This window comes from Mus caroli, unplaced genomic scaffold, assembly GCF_978045245.1.
Source record: "Mus caroli unplaced genomic scaffold, Mus_caroli_1 scaffold_15, whole genome shotgun sequence".
In the NCBI taxonomy this organism is placed as follows: Eukaryota; Metazoa; Chordata; class Mammalia; order Rodentia; family Muridae; genus Mus; species Mus caroli.
Genome location: NW_028227270.1, coordinates 79,682,379 through 79,697,781, shown reverse-complemented (window position 1 = coordinate 79,697,781; position 15,403 = coordinate 79,682,379). Strand labels below are relative to the sequence as shown.

Sequence of the window (15,403 nt, the reverse complement as noted above, 5' to 3'; positions counted from 1 at the left end):
GTCTGTATGTGAGGGCCCATATTGAGTTGATGATAATGATGATACTGTAGTGGGAGATGGGCTTTTGATAACCCAGGCTGTCTGAGGGGTAGGCAGCTGGGATGAGTAAAGACAGATGCCTTCAGCTCTGTCTGCTCCTTGAAATTCTCTCTTCTAGAAAACAGATCTCATTCACGCTGTAAATCACGACTTTGAATGGAAAGTCCAGGAGCTTTGAGATACAATGATTAACAGTAGTGGGGTCAAATCCATCGCTGCTAGTCCAATTCTGATAAACTAAATTTGAGGAAACCTATGGGTGATGGGTACTTGAGGAGACACCTTCACCATGCCGAGTGACAAAAAGGAGAGGCAAATAATGTAGGATTTAGGAAGAAAAGCCAGCAGTCTCCAAGGGATACTTCACACATAGGGAAGCTTTCCATGCCTGTTAATTCTTGTAGCCAATACAGGGGGAAAAGATGGAATATCAGCCATGGAAGACCTCCCTGACTGGAAATAAAAGGGAGTTAGTCTAAAGAAAACCAGTGTCTTCACACTGAAGATATAAATGATGCCCAGACCCTGATAAAAGTAGTACCTTGTCATTGGCTGAACTCTTCCTTACTCAGAAGCCCTGGGTTCTGGTCACACCTACATCAGTTGATCAGCTGCCCAAAATGTTACCTAAATGGCCTCTCACTGCAGTCTCCTTGGTCACATTATCAGCAAAGAGAAGAATACAATCAACAATTTCTAGGTCCACTGTGAAAATTCAATACAGCGATGGGGGTTAATGAGCTGAACATATGCTAATTTAATTAATTAGTATATAATATATAATAAATAATACCACAATAATTAGTATATTAATGTTGGCAGCTATTATTTTTGTTTTCTTGTCTTGAGACAGAGTCTCACTCCTGTTTTGCATAGCCTAGAATTCAGTATGTAGCCCAGGCTAGACCTGAACTTGCAGAAGCCCTCCTGAGTCAGATTTGAAAGTACTGGACAGGAGCCACCATGCCATGCTAAGTCAATGTGTTGGCTAAATTAATGCTGTGTATTAGAGCCAGGATTAACCAGAACATTTAAGAATAAAACAGAAACCAAGTTTTCACTCTACTGAACATTAAGAAGAAAGTATTACCCCAAGAGCCAAACTTAATAAAGCTAAATTATAGGCAGAATGGGCATTGCAATAAATTCCATGAATGATCAATCAAAAATATAGACCTTTTCCTTTCTGTGACCACTAATTCTTTCTCCTAGGACTGTCTGGTCAAGTTGCACACACTGGTCTAAACAGGCCATGGACATTAATTAAGATTTAGGTCAAGGTCTCTGACACAAGCAGTCATTTATTTTCTGAGACAAAGGAAGCCCAATCCTTCCCTGCGGCTGGAGAAGAATGGCATTCCTTTCCATTGTAATCACAGGGCATCAAGGAAATGTTGGAAATCTAGGCGGGGCAGTGTGGGGCGCCTGTGAAAGTGATTATAAGGTTGAACTTTTGAAATATACAGCCAGGCCAAATATGGTTTAACAATTTTTACTGTTGGAAAGCATCTCAGAGAAAGACAATTTGACTGATCTCCTCACTGAAGGAGTCCACCAGGCAGGCCTGCCATATTCAGAGAGTCCCCCACCAATGACTGGCATTCAAACCTTCTGATCTTTCTTCATAAGTGCTACATTGCCCTTAGATTTAGAGTAAGCTACAATTAGCAAGTCGCTGTGCTTTCTCTCAGAGGGTTTCCCGTGGAAATTCTTACGATGATCCAGTCTGAGTTTTATCTCTCCCCAGGAGGCCAGACTCTCAGCTCCATCTATGGCAATGTGTTTTGAAGTGTGTATGATACCCACTGACCAAATGACTCACTAGAATTCTGTAATGTAGCTACTAGTTCTTTTGGCATCATCTGCCTATGAGCCCCACCGAGAGGTGGGAGGTTTGTATCTCTGTCAGGATTCTCAGTAGTTCAGGAGGATCTTCAGCTTGGCTTCTTCAAGGGCTTTTCCCAGGTGAGGTCAGAGGCAGTAGCTGCTGACTCTCGGGGGTGAATTTCCAAGGATTTTGGTGAGTGAGACAGGCAAGGCGTTAGCCCAGGGGAAGCCATGAGAGTAATGGCTCCATGGGCAGCCTAGCACTAAGCCTTTCCCCTGGTCCTTAGTGAATGTTTGCACGTTGAGAGGGAGAGACAGATGGGGATGGAGGTGAGCCAGAAGCATACATCTATATTTGAGAAGGACAAAGTAATAAAGACCTGTCGGATTTATAGATAATAACCGTAATTGAATAACACTTTTTATTCTCGTCATTCTTCGTTAGCACACAAGAGTTGTCCATGTTGAGGGTTGATCAGATGACTCAGTTGGCAAAAGCACTTAGCACCGTGATGCCCGATGAGCTGAGTTCAAGCCCCAAACCTCAAATAGTAAAAAGAGAAAACTCACACCCAGAGGTTATTCTCTGACTTCCACACACATGTTATGGCATGTATACATGTGCACATGAGAGAACAGACACACTTGATGGACACAATATTTTTAAAGAGCTGTGAATGTTGAAAGTCAACGAGACCAAATCTTTCTCTTTATTCATGAACCACACAGCAGACACTACAACCTGGGGGCATGCCAACACCACAGTAAATGAGCCCAGAAGGTTTCTAACTAGAATCCATTTGAAAAAGTCGATGCTGGTGGTCATCATGTTTGTGTTGGGCTCACAAGGGCTCAGAACACTGCAGGGACCCCAGATGTGCTTGGTGACCAGTGGCTGATCCACAAGTTGGTCTATATGAGAGTGACATAGCTTTGAGAGCCCCTTCTCTCAGCAGCTTCAGACACCACTTGTCTTTGTTTACTGAGGCTGAGCTGAACTAAATGTTCTCTCTCCTTCTCCCTCTCTCCCTCTCTCCCTCCCCCCTCCTCTTCCCTCTCCCTCTCTCCCTCCCCGTCCCCCCCTCCTCCTCCCTCTCTCTCTCTCACACACACAAACACACAATACTTGTATCTCTTTCATATATCCCTGGTTGACCTGAAACTTACTATATAACCGAGAATGACATTGAATTTCTGATCCTCCTGCTTCTGCCTCCTGAGTGCGAGGATTGCAGGCTCATATCACCATGCTTGGTTTATACGCTTCTGAGCAATTGAATCTAGCAGGGGGTGGGGGTGGGGGGTCTTGAGAATGGTAGGCTAGCACTCTACTAACTAAACCACACTCCCAACCTAGCTCCTTTTCTTTTATTAAGCTCCATTGCCAGGTCTTCGCTTACTCCTACAAGGTAATGAGAAACCAGCATCTTCATGTCTCGGAACTAGTTGGAGGTGCTTTTTGTGTGCTTGTGTATTAACTCATATTTAACACTACCCAGTGAGGTGGACTTGTCATCCTCTGCAGGGGAGAGACCGACTTGCTCCAGGGAGCACGACAGCGGTGTGGCAGAGGTGCAATGTGAACCTGGGAAGCTGTTGGCTTCCTTAACCACACCAGCAGTTACTCCAGCTCCCGTGGCTCTGTCCATCTTCTGAGCCCCAGCCATCACATGTCAATGTACAATGCTGCCAATTGCTTCATGACTGTTCCCATTCTGCTAAGAAAGGGGCCGTCTCGGGCAGAAGGCACGCTGTTGCTTCTCATGAAGGTTAGAAAATGTGTTCACTTCCTGTGCTACTTTGGCAATTACTGGTTACCAAATGAACAAGAGAAGCAAACAATAAAGATCTGAGTCCTACTATAAAGTTTTAACAGTTCTTAACATGGGTGGAGGTTTGAATAGGAATGGTCCCTATAGGCTCATGTATTTGAATATTTGGTCCCCTGTTGATGGTTGTCGGGGTAGGTATGGCCTTGTTGTAGGAACTGTTTCACTGGGGGTGGGGTTTGAGGTTTCAAAAGTCCATGTCAGGTCTCCTTCCCTCCCTCCACATAGCTCTTATACACACACACACATACACACACACACACACACACACACACACACACACACCTGCCTGCCTGCCTGCCTGCCTACATATGAGGATGTAGCTCTCAGCTAATTCTACAGCATCCTGCCTTCCCTACCGCCATTAATTCCACCATGATGATTACCAACTAATTCTCTACAACCGAAGCAGCCTCCAATGAAATGCTTTCTTTTATAAGAGTTTGCTTTGGCTGTGATATCTCTTCACAGCAATAGAATTGTGACTAAGAAAACACAAAAACTTAATACTTCTCCATTCCTCCCAATCACAGATTCTCAGATACACATAAGTATGTGTGCCAATATACGCACATGTCAATATAATATTAAGGGATGCCCGAGTCTGCTGTTAATAATGAAAATGACAAATTCACTTGAAACTTTTAGAATATTGACAAGGCCTGTGGCATAAAATCAGCCTGTATAGTAATCCCTTCCCACTTTTAAAGATTTCTGGTTCTACATTTTGTTAGACTTTTATGGCATAGAGTTACAGATATAAAAGATCATTAAAAATAACTGGCCTCGTGTGGCTGGAATGATGGCTCAGTGGATCAGAGGATATGTTTTTACAGAGGACCCAAGTCTCGTTCTGGTGCTTAAGGACCTTACAACCATCCATAATTCCAGTTCTTGGGCATCCAACCCCCTCTTCTGACCTCCACAGGCACCAGGCACATAAATGGTGTAGATACATATACACAGGCAAAAGTCTCATACCTATAAAATAAATAAATCTAAAAAGAAATGAGCATTACACGGGGCCACTTTGGGATTCTACTCCAGAGTGAAGTGCAAAAGTGTAATTCACTAGTGCCCTACTGATGGGCATTGGCGTCTGCATTTCACACCACAGAGGCCCATGCCAGGATGAAGAGTGCTAGGGTCAAGTCATCCTGCTATGCTACTCAGAAAGAAAAAACAATCAGTAGAGAGAAAACACGAGACAGAGAGGCTCAGCATCTCTCTAAGTATTTGGGGAACACTTTCAAGGTACTAAGAGTGAAACTCAGCTCAGGAGACAGAGCTCTCTGCTAACCGATCCCTCCAGGCAACCAGGAAGGCCAGGCCTGAGTGCTAGGCAGGTTTGAGTAAGAGACTGCATGAAAGTAAAAGCAAGCAGCCAGCAATATTTTCTCTGCAAAATGTTCCGTCCAAAGATATTCTTTGGTGAAACTTTGTTTATCCATCAGGCTGTTCTCTAGCACCGGAGGAGGGCCACCTTGGCTTCTCCCAAGGAAAATTCTAACTCTGCCGACCGTGTGCACAACTAGACAGAGAGGTGCACTCATCTTTCAGCCACTGCCTGGCCTCCAGGGTGAGGTGCAGAAGGGGGCGATCCCAGACCCCACCTCTGTCTTTCTGCATTCTCACAGGCGCCCCCTAAAGGTCACACAGCTCCGCTCACGCCCCGTTTCTACCCTCCCCCTTTCTTCACGCTTTCCTCTCTGAGTCCTATTGGAGCAAGGGTACCTGGGACTGGTTCTTAGGAGCAGAGAGCCCTTTTCCCTGTCTCAGAGACCTAGTTTCTGACACTCACACACTCACTAACTTGCTCCTTCCTTCCTTCACTCCAGCACTTCCTATATGTTGATGTCTAGAGAAAAAGGATAGGACTGCTGACAACCCAGAGGAAACAGACCGCAGGTGCTTGCTGTGTCTCCTGCTGGGAAAGATAGGTTACAAGAGGAGTGTGTGATGGGGTGACAATGGCACTGTGATAGGAGGCTGCCTTGGCAAGGTGAAGTGGAGCTAGACTTAAATGAGCAAGGGATACAACTTTGCAGCTCTTTCCCAAGGGTCTTTCTGGGAAGAGATGCCTTAGTTAGGGTTTCTACTGCTGCTGTAAAACACCAGGACCAAAAGCAAGTTAGAGAGAAAAGGGTTCATTCCTGCTTACACTTCCACATCTTACTCCATTGTTGAGAAAATCAGGGCTGGAACTTAAACGGGATAGGATCCTGGAGGCAGGAGCTGATGCTCACTGGCTTGTTCACCCTGCTTTCTTATAGCACCCAGGACCACCAGTGCCGAGGTAGCACTGCCTACAGTGAGCTGGAGACTCCCACATCAATCATCAATGAAGAGAACACACTATAGGCTTGCCCACATTTGAATTTAGTGTGGGCATTTTCTCAAACTTTTGCTCTCCTTCTCAGATACCTCTAGCTTGTGTCACATTGGCGCAAACAAATAAACAACAAGGCACCTCATCAAACCAAACCAGCTGGGACAATAGGGGTCCAAGCATGAGTGCTAGGTCCTGATTACGTATGTTCTTGGCCCCTGTTGAGAATGTCAATGAGGCTGCTTAGCTCTTTAAAAATATAAGCTATTTATAATAGAAATCTGGGACTGAGAGCAAAACTGCAAAGAATGTAGGGAGATGTCCATGTGTTTCTGCCCTACTGGTGCATAGCTTCCCCACTGTCAGCATCCTACACCATACCTGTGTTAGACTGATTGACCTACATCGATAAATAATTAGTACATGGATTATACTCAAGTGTTGGGGACTCTGGTTTGTTCAGGTGTAGAACATCAAACATTCACAGCTGTAGCATCCTATGAAGCCACTGCCCTGTTCTAAAGTCCTCTGTGTCCCCTCATCCTTCTTCTCCCCACTAGCCATTATTAGCCAATGAGCTTTCATCTCTCGGTGGTTTCACCTTTCCCAGAATGCCCCATATCTGGGATCACACAGTACAGGGCTTCTCCAGTCTAGCTTCTCTCACTTAGTAGTATAATTAGATATGTCTTCAATGTGATTTTGTCTCATCAAAATGTGTTCTCTGCGCCACTCAACTAGGAGAGATTCTTAAGAGTAGAGGTTACTTATTGGAGATAATTAGCAGTCTGTCCTAACCATGATTTCTTTACTAAAATTCCACTCTGAAGTATGCCAGTGTGCAGTTCCACCCCTGTGGTCTTCCCAGCCCTGACTGAAACCTTCGGGTGAAACACCCCTCGGCTTCCCATCGCTGTAACCAAAGGCTTCAGACAGCCAACTGGACAGAAAAAAAGGTTTATTATGGCTCGGGTTTCAGAGTTTTCAGTTCCTGTGATGGTTAATCTTCAGTAGAATCACCTACAAGGCATATCTTTGTGTGTGCTTGTAACATATCTTAGGATACACCTGTGATATATCTAGCATGTACTTATATCTTCATTTGTGACTGATATATCTTAGTATGTGCCTGTGATATATCGTTTTGTATGCCTGTAATATATCTTAGTATATGCCTGTGATATATCTTTGTATACGCCTGTGATATATCTTAGCTTGTGCCTATGATACATTTTTGCATGAGCTTGTGATGTGTCTTTGTGTGTGCCTGTGATGTGTCTTTGAGTCTGCCTGTGATATATCTTTGAGTCTGCCTGTGGGAGTCTTTTCTGAGTTTAGCTAAGGAGAAAAGACACAGCCAGAATGTAAGTGCACACCCTGTGGACCGAGGTACAAGACTGAAGAGAATGGGAGACCAGGAGGAAGCCAGCTGAGGTCATCATTCACCTCCCTGATTCCTCACTGCAGATGCAATGTGAACAGTCACATCCTTGCCTCCTCAACTAGAGCCACATTTGATGCCAAACTTCCTTCACCCCAATGCCCTGCATCCTCTCTTGAACCATAAGCTTCTGTCCAGTATTCTGCCACAGCAATCAGAAAAGTAACCAGCACTGCCCGTGCTTAGTCGCACTGCTGCTTTGGGCCCATGACAAGGCTGCATCTGATAGCGTGGGCATATGGCAAGGAAAACCACCAACCTCATGGTCAGGAGACAAAAGGAATGCCTGGGGTCCCCATCTCCCCTTCAGGGGGCATGCATCCAGTGACCTAATTCCCTCTGATAACCCTTACCCCCTGCAGGTTCCACCTTCGAGTGGCACAATGAATGCCTTTAACACAGGGACCTTTGGGGTCAGTGTCTAAACTAGAGCAGATGGTGGCCTGCTGCCTCTGACTGCTACATTCCTTAAGGAAGGGCTGATCCTCTTTTGTTCTGTTTCCATGTCATGGCCACATGTGTCATTTCACAGCAGGGCAGCACAGACACACTCTATGGCAAATAGATTCCCAGTTCTGAAGAACATGGGCTAATGCCTCCATTTCTGATGCCTGTTCTCTACACACACACACACACACACACACACACACACACACACACACACACACACGCACGCACGCACACACTGAAATGAGGGTAATAAAATAAATAGCCATGCAGAGAAACCTACACACACTCTCCAGTGATTCTGTCTTCTGAGAGCAGTCACCTCGAGGTGGTTAACTGGCTGTTGATGAGAGAGAGAGAGAGAGAGAGAGAGAGAGAGAGAGAGAGAGAGAGAGATTGTGAAGACCACGAAATAAGTGTTTACAGATGACTCTGTCATTTTAATTTGAATACAATTGCATCTAATTTGTTCACTGCCATGGTCCCCTACAGTTGAGTTATATGTTCCAGTACCACTGAAAGCTATATAATGGTTACCATGCTGTGTGTAGGTGTTAGAATGTGTTTCCCATGATCAAGTCCCTTAGATTTGTTGCCCCTGATAGATAATAAAGTCTGTAAAGTTAAAAAGAAAAAAAACTTTGCTCCTTTCCTTAGTATATTCTAATCTGTTTTGACAGGGAAAATTTAAATGAGATTGACATTAGCCTAACTCACAGTATTTTCGGAGGTGTGCAATTTGCCATAAATTCTTCAGTTAATTTTTCTTGGACTTTCTATTCTGCCTCCATATACGATTGGCTTGAGATTGGGCCTGTCTGCCAACTTCATGCTACATTCCCAGGACCTAGAACATTACTCGAATCATACTAGGCCCTCAACAACTGTGAAATTACCAAGTTTCTGAAAAGCAAAACAGTATTTGAGACAGATCCTCTTATACATCAACTTGGCTATCCTAAAGGTACCTTACTCTGGATATACTTGTGTATATATAAGATGGTCCTTAATTTACAAAGGCCCAAATGAAGACTTTTTAACTCTCTGGTGGTATAATGGTGATGCACACTCAGTAGAAACCACACTTGGGCTTTTGAGTGTGGATCCTGGGCCTGTCTCTGTGTGTTCCAATCCGTTCTCATGATGCTGGGCAGCAGCAGGGAGCCACAGCTTCTGGCCAGTCCATGACTATGGCTTGCTGAAGCTGTGTCCCTTGGTGTGATCCAAGGCTCTGGGCTCACCACTCTGCTTCCCAGGGCCACACAGAGCCACCCACAGTCTCGCTTCCTCTACATGTTTCCTCTCACTGCAAATGAGGCTGTGGGTGGGGAATTCAGAGTCATTGAAAGTAGTCAGAAGGTTATGAGAGGTTCACAGGCCATACGGTCGGATGATGGCGTGGTAGCAGAGCAGCCCCCTGGGCAGCAGGGATAGGCAACTGCAGAGAACACATCAATGGGAAACTCCCAAGCCGAGCACCTTACAAGATCTGGCTCTCCCTAGCATCAAGCAAAGTGACCAGCACTTCTGATCTGATCTCCTGCTCTAGGCCCTGGGCTTTGAGAAGGGAGGAACTTACATGGGTCCCTTCTCTGAGGATTTATGGGTTTTGTGTGATGGAGAAGTGGATGAAAAAAAAGCAAAAGGTGTACTTTCCTCAAACCTGCATAGGTTGGGCCGGGTGAAGTCTTTATCTTTCTCAGTTCTCATCTGTCTATTTATCTATCCATAAATAGACAGCATATGAGAGAGAGTCAGAGACAGAGAGACAGAGATAGAGAGACAGAGAAAGAAAGAAAGAAAGAAAGAAAGAAAGAAAGAAAGAAAGAAAGAAAGAAAGAAAGAAAGAAAGAAAGAAAGAAAGAAAGAAAGAAAGATGGGTCGGGGGTGACATTTTTGAATGAGGCCTCACAGACCATGCTGATACACATTGAAAATTGTTGCTGAGACTAAAATCAATAGATCAAAAGAATGAAATGGCAAAATAAAAATTTTAATATGACTCAACTGGATTCAGACCCAAGCTGCTATCTTGTACCATGTAAAACGATGCTATGTTCCACAGTCTAGAAATTTCATTCAGATGATTTGTGGGGGAGACAGATCACCAGCAAAGGAAAGGCAGCATCTGTAGCAGGATATGTCCTTTTGGAGAAATGTGTCATGCATGTCACAAGGAGCTTTTCCTGACGTTGTTCATGTGGTCTCTTTCCGGAATGACACCAGATGGGTGACGAGTACCACCCACCCCTACCCACGACTGCATCCCTTGAATAGATAAGAGAGATCTCAGAACCAAAGTGACTCAGGTCCAGGGAAGTTGGCCACTGGATAGTAGTCATGTTGTGAATAATGTTTGTCAGTGATGGGCTAAGTATACAATACTGTCTCATCACATTCTGGTGGAGCTAAAAAAAGTCTTGCCCCTGGTTAGATCACAGTCACCATGCTATCCTATACCACATTTTTCATCTCTGCAGAGAGGGACTGAGTGAGTCAACTGCCAATCAGATCCAAGCCTGGCATACCCAACTTGAGTGTAGTACATGGTGCCTGATAATAACAAGTCACCTGCTGCTGGTTTAGGCAATGACTATCCTGTACATTTTTATCATTGGAAGGCTCATTGTTACAAAACAATTTGACTGCAAAATATTCTACCACATGACCCCAGCAGTAGCCTTCCTTGTTCCCTGAAACCCCTTGATGCAATCTCTAGTGCTTGCTGTAATTTTCTGTTAATTTGTTCATCATAGCTGCAGGAGCAAGAGGCTGTACCACACAGATACCCTACAGTGCCTACAGCAGCGAATCTCAAGCTTCCTTAATACTTATGACCCTTTAAGGCAGTCTCTCATGTTGTAGTGATCCCCAACCATAAAATTGATTTTGGTGCTACTTCATAACTGCAATTTTGCTACTGCTATGAATCATATTGTAAATATCTGATATGCAGGATATCTGATGTGCTGTGTGACTCTGTGACAGGGTTGTTTGAACCCCTAAAGGGGGTGAGAACTGCTGCTTACAGCATCTTAAACGCTGCCTCCCCGTTTCCCCATCCCAGCTCAATCTTGTCTTTTCCAAATCTCTGTGCTCTCTTCATTTGACAGCAGATCTCTCTTCTCGGAGATTTGTGTGGCTGATCCCTCTGCCTCCCGACTGCTACTTGAACCCCTCCTTTTTATCCAGTTTTTATCTCCATGCTTTTTATGGAGTCTTATTGATTCCAAGGCAGGTTCATTTTTCCCCAGAAGATATTCTGGCCTTCATCACATTTGGGGTTCAGAACACAATACCTCAAAAAGGTGACTGTAGGAATCCACCAAAATATGCCATCTAAAATATGCCCCTATGACATGTTGTATATTTTGAGGGGTTATTTTAAGAAATCACAGAAAATGAACCGTTGACACTTGCTTGTTCATATAAGAAACTACAACGTTAAAAAAAAAATCTCATTTATGAGTGCGTGTCATTGTCCGCACCAGGAAGATGATTAAATCCATAGAGATTCTAATCCATGGAGAAGGTACCTGGTGCGTCTGAGTTAACATCGCCTTCCTGTCATTGCAAATGGCATTCTCCAGGCCATCAAGGACATGCAGGCTTTTCTCTCCATTGCCATGTTATTGACCCAGCACCTGCTAGAAATCCAGAGCCCTAGATTGTTCCCTGCAGTTAAGGACTGAGTATACATGAGCCTCAGTCACCTGTCTGATGCTCTGAGTCTTCTAGTTTTATGTAACATATAATTAAATCTATTTTCTCTGGCTAATAGGCCAAGCTAATTCACAGGCTACCCAGGAAAAGAACTTTGAAGTATAGAAGAAAGCAGATCTTCCTTCCTTGAATTAATTAATGTCTACTTCTCTCCTGCTATATAAGCTTGTTCCTGTCTAGGTTTTGACTTAAAATAGGGCTGGCAATTGTGAGCACTCTCTAGATAGTTTTCATATAAATTAACTTACTGATGACATATGGCAGGACTCTATCGGTCACAATTTCTAGCTCCGCCCCCCCACAAACGACACAAACAACTGTAATCTATGCTTAAAGGACCGAAATAATCAAAGAGCTTTATCTCCTTCAGGGTAAGTTCTGTGAAGACATCACGAACGGAGGAGTCCTGTACATACACACCAAGAAGCCCTGAAATAGGATGGTTTAAACAGTAGAAACCATCAGACTCTTTATGACCTAGAAACAGCGACTCCAGGTCCGCTCCAGGTCAAACTGCCTCCAGGGCAGGCTGAACCCTCCCTTCCACTTAAGGGGTGTTAACTGGAGACATGGCCGGATGTCTGACACCAACACAGGAAGTAAGAATCTGAATGCATGCCAGCCCTACCCTCACCCCAAGCCACAGCAAGGGGTTGGCACTCACCTGAAGGCAGAACCGCAGTGGACAGACCATCTTGTGACCCTGGACACCCTGATCTCTTCTAGGTAGGCAGGCAGGGATGGGAACTCGTCCCTCTGTGTCCTTATGCTTCTCTCTCTGCAGATCCCCTCCTTGCATCTAAGGGCAGCTGACAGCTCTTCTCTACCGAGCAACCACACCCATAGGATGTTCGTGGCCTGTGCATGTGTGGGGTTTTTCCTTCCGGTTGCTGAGAGGCGATGTTGTCTCAATTCATTTCCGCTCTGTACTGCCACCACCACCTCCTCCCTCTCCTCCTGCTCCTTCCCCTCCTCCTCTTCTTCAGTCCTCCTCCTCTTCCCCCTCTTCGTCCTCCTTCTCCCTCCTCATTCTTCTACTTCTCTTTCTCTGTCAGACTGTCCAATAAGTCAAGAAGACATTATAATTTTGAGTAGGTAGCAAAACTATTTCTTTTCTGTAATCTTTTCTGTGGTTTGAAATAGGAGTGATCTTGACGTTGAGTTTAAATTCACTTGACATGGCCTTTTGGAGTTGCATTGCAGGAAAATATAGGCTATTCAAAAAACTATTGGGTTTGTTTTTGTTTGTTTGTTTATATGGACTACATTTGTTCTGAAGGTTTCTACTGTAAATTGACATGGAACATTCTGACATATAGTAAGTACTTATGGTATTTATAGCATATAGTAGGCAATGACGTAGGGGCTATATCCTCACTGGAGAACCTCCAACTTACAATGTAGTAAGAATAAAAACACTTGGACCAGTGGGAGGGAAGCTAAAAGCTACCTTGTCCTAACCCCTTTTCTTCTTCTCTACTTCTAAGGAGCAGGTAAGTGAGCCACTGGATCAGTCATGTTCTATGTTGCACGCTTTTGTGTCTCAGTGTCCTCTTCTGAGCAACAGGAAACATCGTGGAGTGTTCTTAGAATTGAATGGGTTAGCATCTGGCATAAAATAAGGACTACATAAGTGCTGTAATTATCGGGTTCAATTCTGTATCTTTTGATCTGGGTTTTCATTTTCTTCTTTCCTGTTTCCTATTCCTGAGAGTTGCCTAGGGAATTACTTGTGGAGATAGCAGATTGAGAGAAAAGAGAAGGAATATTTGAATGATAAATGCTCTTAAACATGTATGGATGCCTGGTGTTCCTCTTTGGTGTCAAGCTGCTATGGTGAGAATTCCTCCCATGAGGAGGGACCTCCCACTTTCCCTCCTCATGAGGTTCTAATGACAAGCCAAAGTGAACCCTAGGGAACCAGAGAGTTTATTTGGGTTACTTACAGAGTATGGAAGAGGGGTGGGGGGCAGGCACGGGGCGAGCTTAAAGCAACCACACTGGAAGGTCTGTATCCAACATGGATGATGGCCATCCCAGGGCTGTGTGGATACAGACCCCTCCCCTAGTCCTTCTCTACCTGCATGTATGTTCTAGCCCCTCCTTGAGACCTTTGGAACCATATGCAGTTAGGACTGAATTTCATGAAACTGGTTGGGAGAAGTAACTAGATACTCAAGAGTGTCCCATGACTCTCCCATCCTCCACCTTCTATGAGGGAAACTCAGTAGTCAACCAGCCCAGCCTGAGATTGCAAAAAGATATTCTACCCATAAACAGATACCACTTTGGGCGAATAGAGAAATACAACTCAGCTCGAGACTTGCAGAGTGATTTATAAACACACCAACACCTACATCTCCATCTATTCTCCCTCATGTGTCTGAAGTGAATCAGATAACTTCCTCTTACAAATAATTCTTGAACACAAGCTATGAATCCAGTCCCCATCTGAGTTCTGAGTAGATTACTCATCTGGCAAGTTGTTGTTGTTGTTATTGTTTAATAGCAAAGAGTTTTCATAATGAACTCGTGGTACAGAGAAAAAGGCCTATGCATATTTTGTCTAAGTATCCCTGTATGCATTTCTTGTTATTAAAGGATTACTTTTTCATTGGACATTTAATCATGATGTGTAATTTAAGTGTCTGAACATTAGGATGTAATTTACAGATTTATAGTATATCAAATGTCAGCAGAGTCTCCTTGTAAATCAGTGCTACACATATGTGGGTGCTGGCTCAGTAGGGAACGTGCTTGCCAGGCAGATGTGACGACACCCACATAAAAACCTGATGTGGCAGCTCATGTCTGTAACGCTGATACTTAACAGTGGACAGGAGGCTCCCAGGGGTTGGCATCTGGTCAGCCAGTCTAGCTGAACTGGTGAGCAATAGGTTCAGTGAGAGACCCTGCCTCAAAACATAAGTTGGAAAATGATAAAGGAATATACTCAACTTCAACCTCTGGCCTCCACATATGTACACATGAGGAAGCACACCTGAACACACACAGGCATATATAATCCCCATACATACCTCTCAGACCAGAGAGAGAGGCTGCTCCTTTAAAGGCAACTGATGAACCGAGAATTTGTTCAAAAAAAAAAAAAACCACATCAGAATTATTTTAGAAAAACAATTTTTTCACAGTTGATAAGATGTAGAATTTCTCTATGTGGTTTCTTACTTGGGTTCTTGGATTTTTACATTCTTTTTTTTTTGTTGTTTTGTTTTGTTGTTTCTCTTCTGTTTGGTTAGTGGCAGGTCATGCTGCTTGTCAAAAATGATTATGAACTACAGATGGTTCTCACAAAAATAAACAAGCAAGAAATGTCTAACCACTCGGGACAGTGAAGACAGTGTTTACGTTTCCATCGATGCTTAAGCACGCTCTCTGGCTGCTTTAATTGGCTTCTTGGTGCTGTCCCGTTGGCTGACATCTCAGGGAACACCATGAAATGGTTTACAACTCTCTGCTACGTAGCAGCTAACCTCAGACAGCAGGTCTGTCTTTGTCCTGGATGTTTGGTCTAAGGGACAAATGTATGGAATTAGGAGGAAGGGGACAGAGATAAACATTAGAGATAAAGGGGCTAATTGAGGTGTAGGCGTGTAGGCGTACGTGTGTGTGCACATACGATTCCCATTCGTTTGGCTCCTTTCCTTCCACATCTGAAAACATTCCAAGCCACTGGAAATCTGCTCCCCACTGAAGGATTCAAATAAGTATACTTAAGCATTGGTTTGGCAAGTTCATTAACAACGA

The 15,403-nt window shown here is 44.1% G+C and overlaps 1 protein-coding gene across 1 annotated transcript in view; it reads right to left on the bottom strand.

Annotated features, from left to right (window-relative positions):
- The window catches only part of Nedd9 (neural precursor cell expressed, developmentally down-regulated 9), a 180,142-nt gene extending 167,690 nt beyond the window's left edge, over positions 1 to 12,452 (bottom strand). Inside the window, exon 1 of the mRNA XM_029468323.2 lies at positions 12,300 to 12,452. The gene's annotated coding sequence lies outside the window, so the exon portion shown is untranslated. The remainder of the gene's footprint in view (positions 1 to 12,299) is intronic.
- Between the last annotated feature and the right edge of the window lie 2,951 nt (positions 12,453 to 15,403).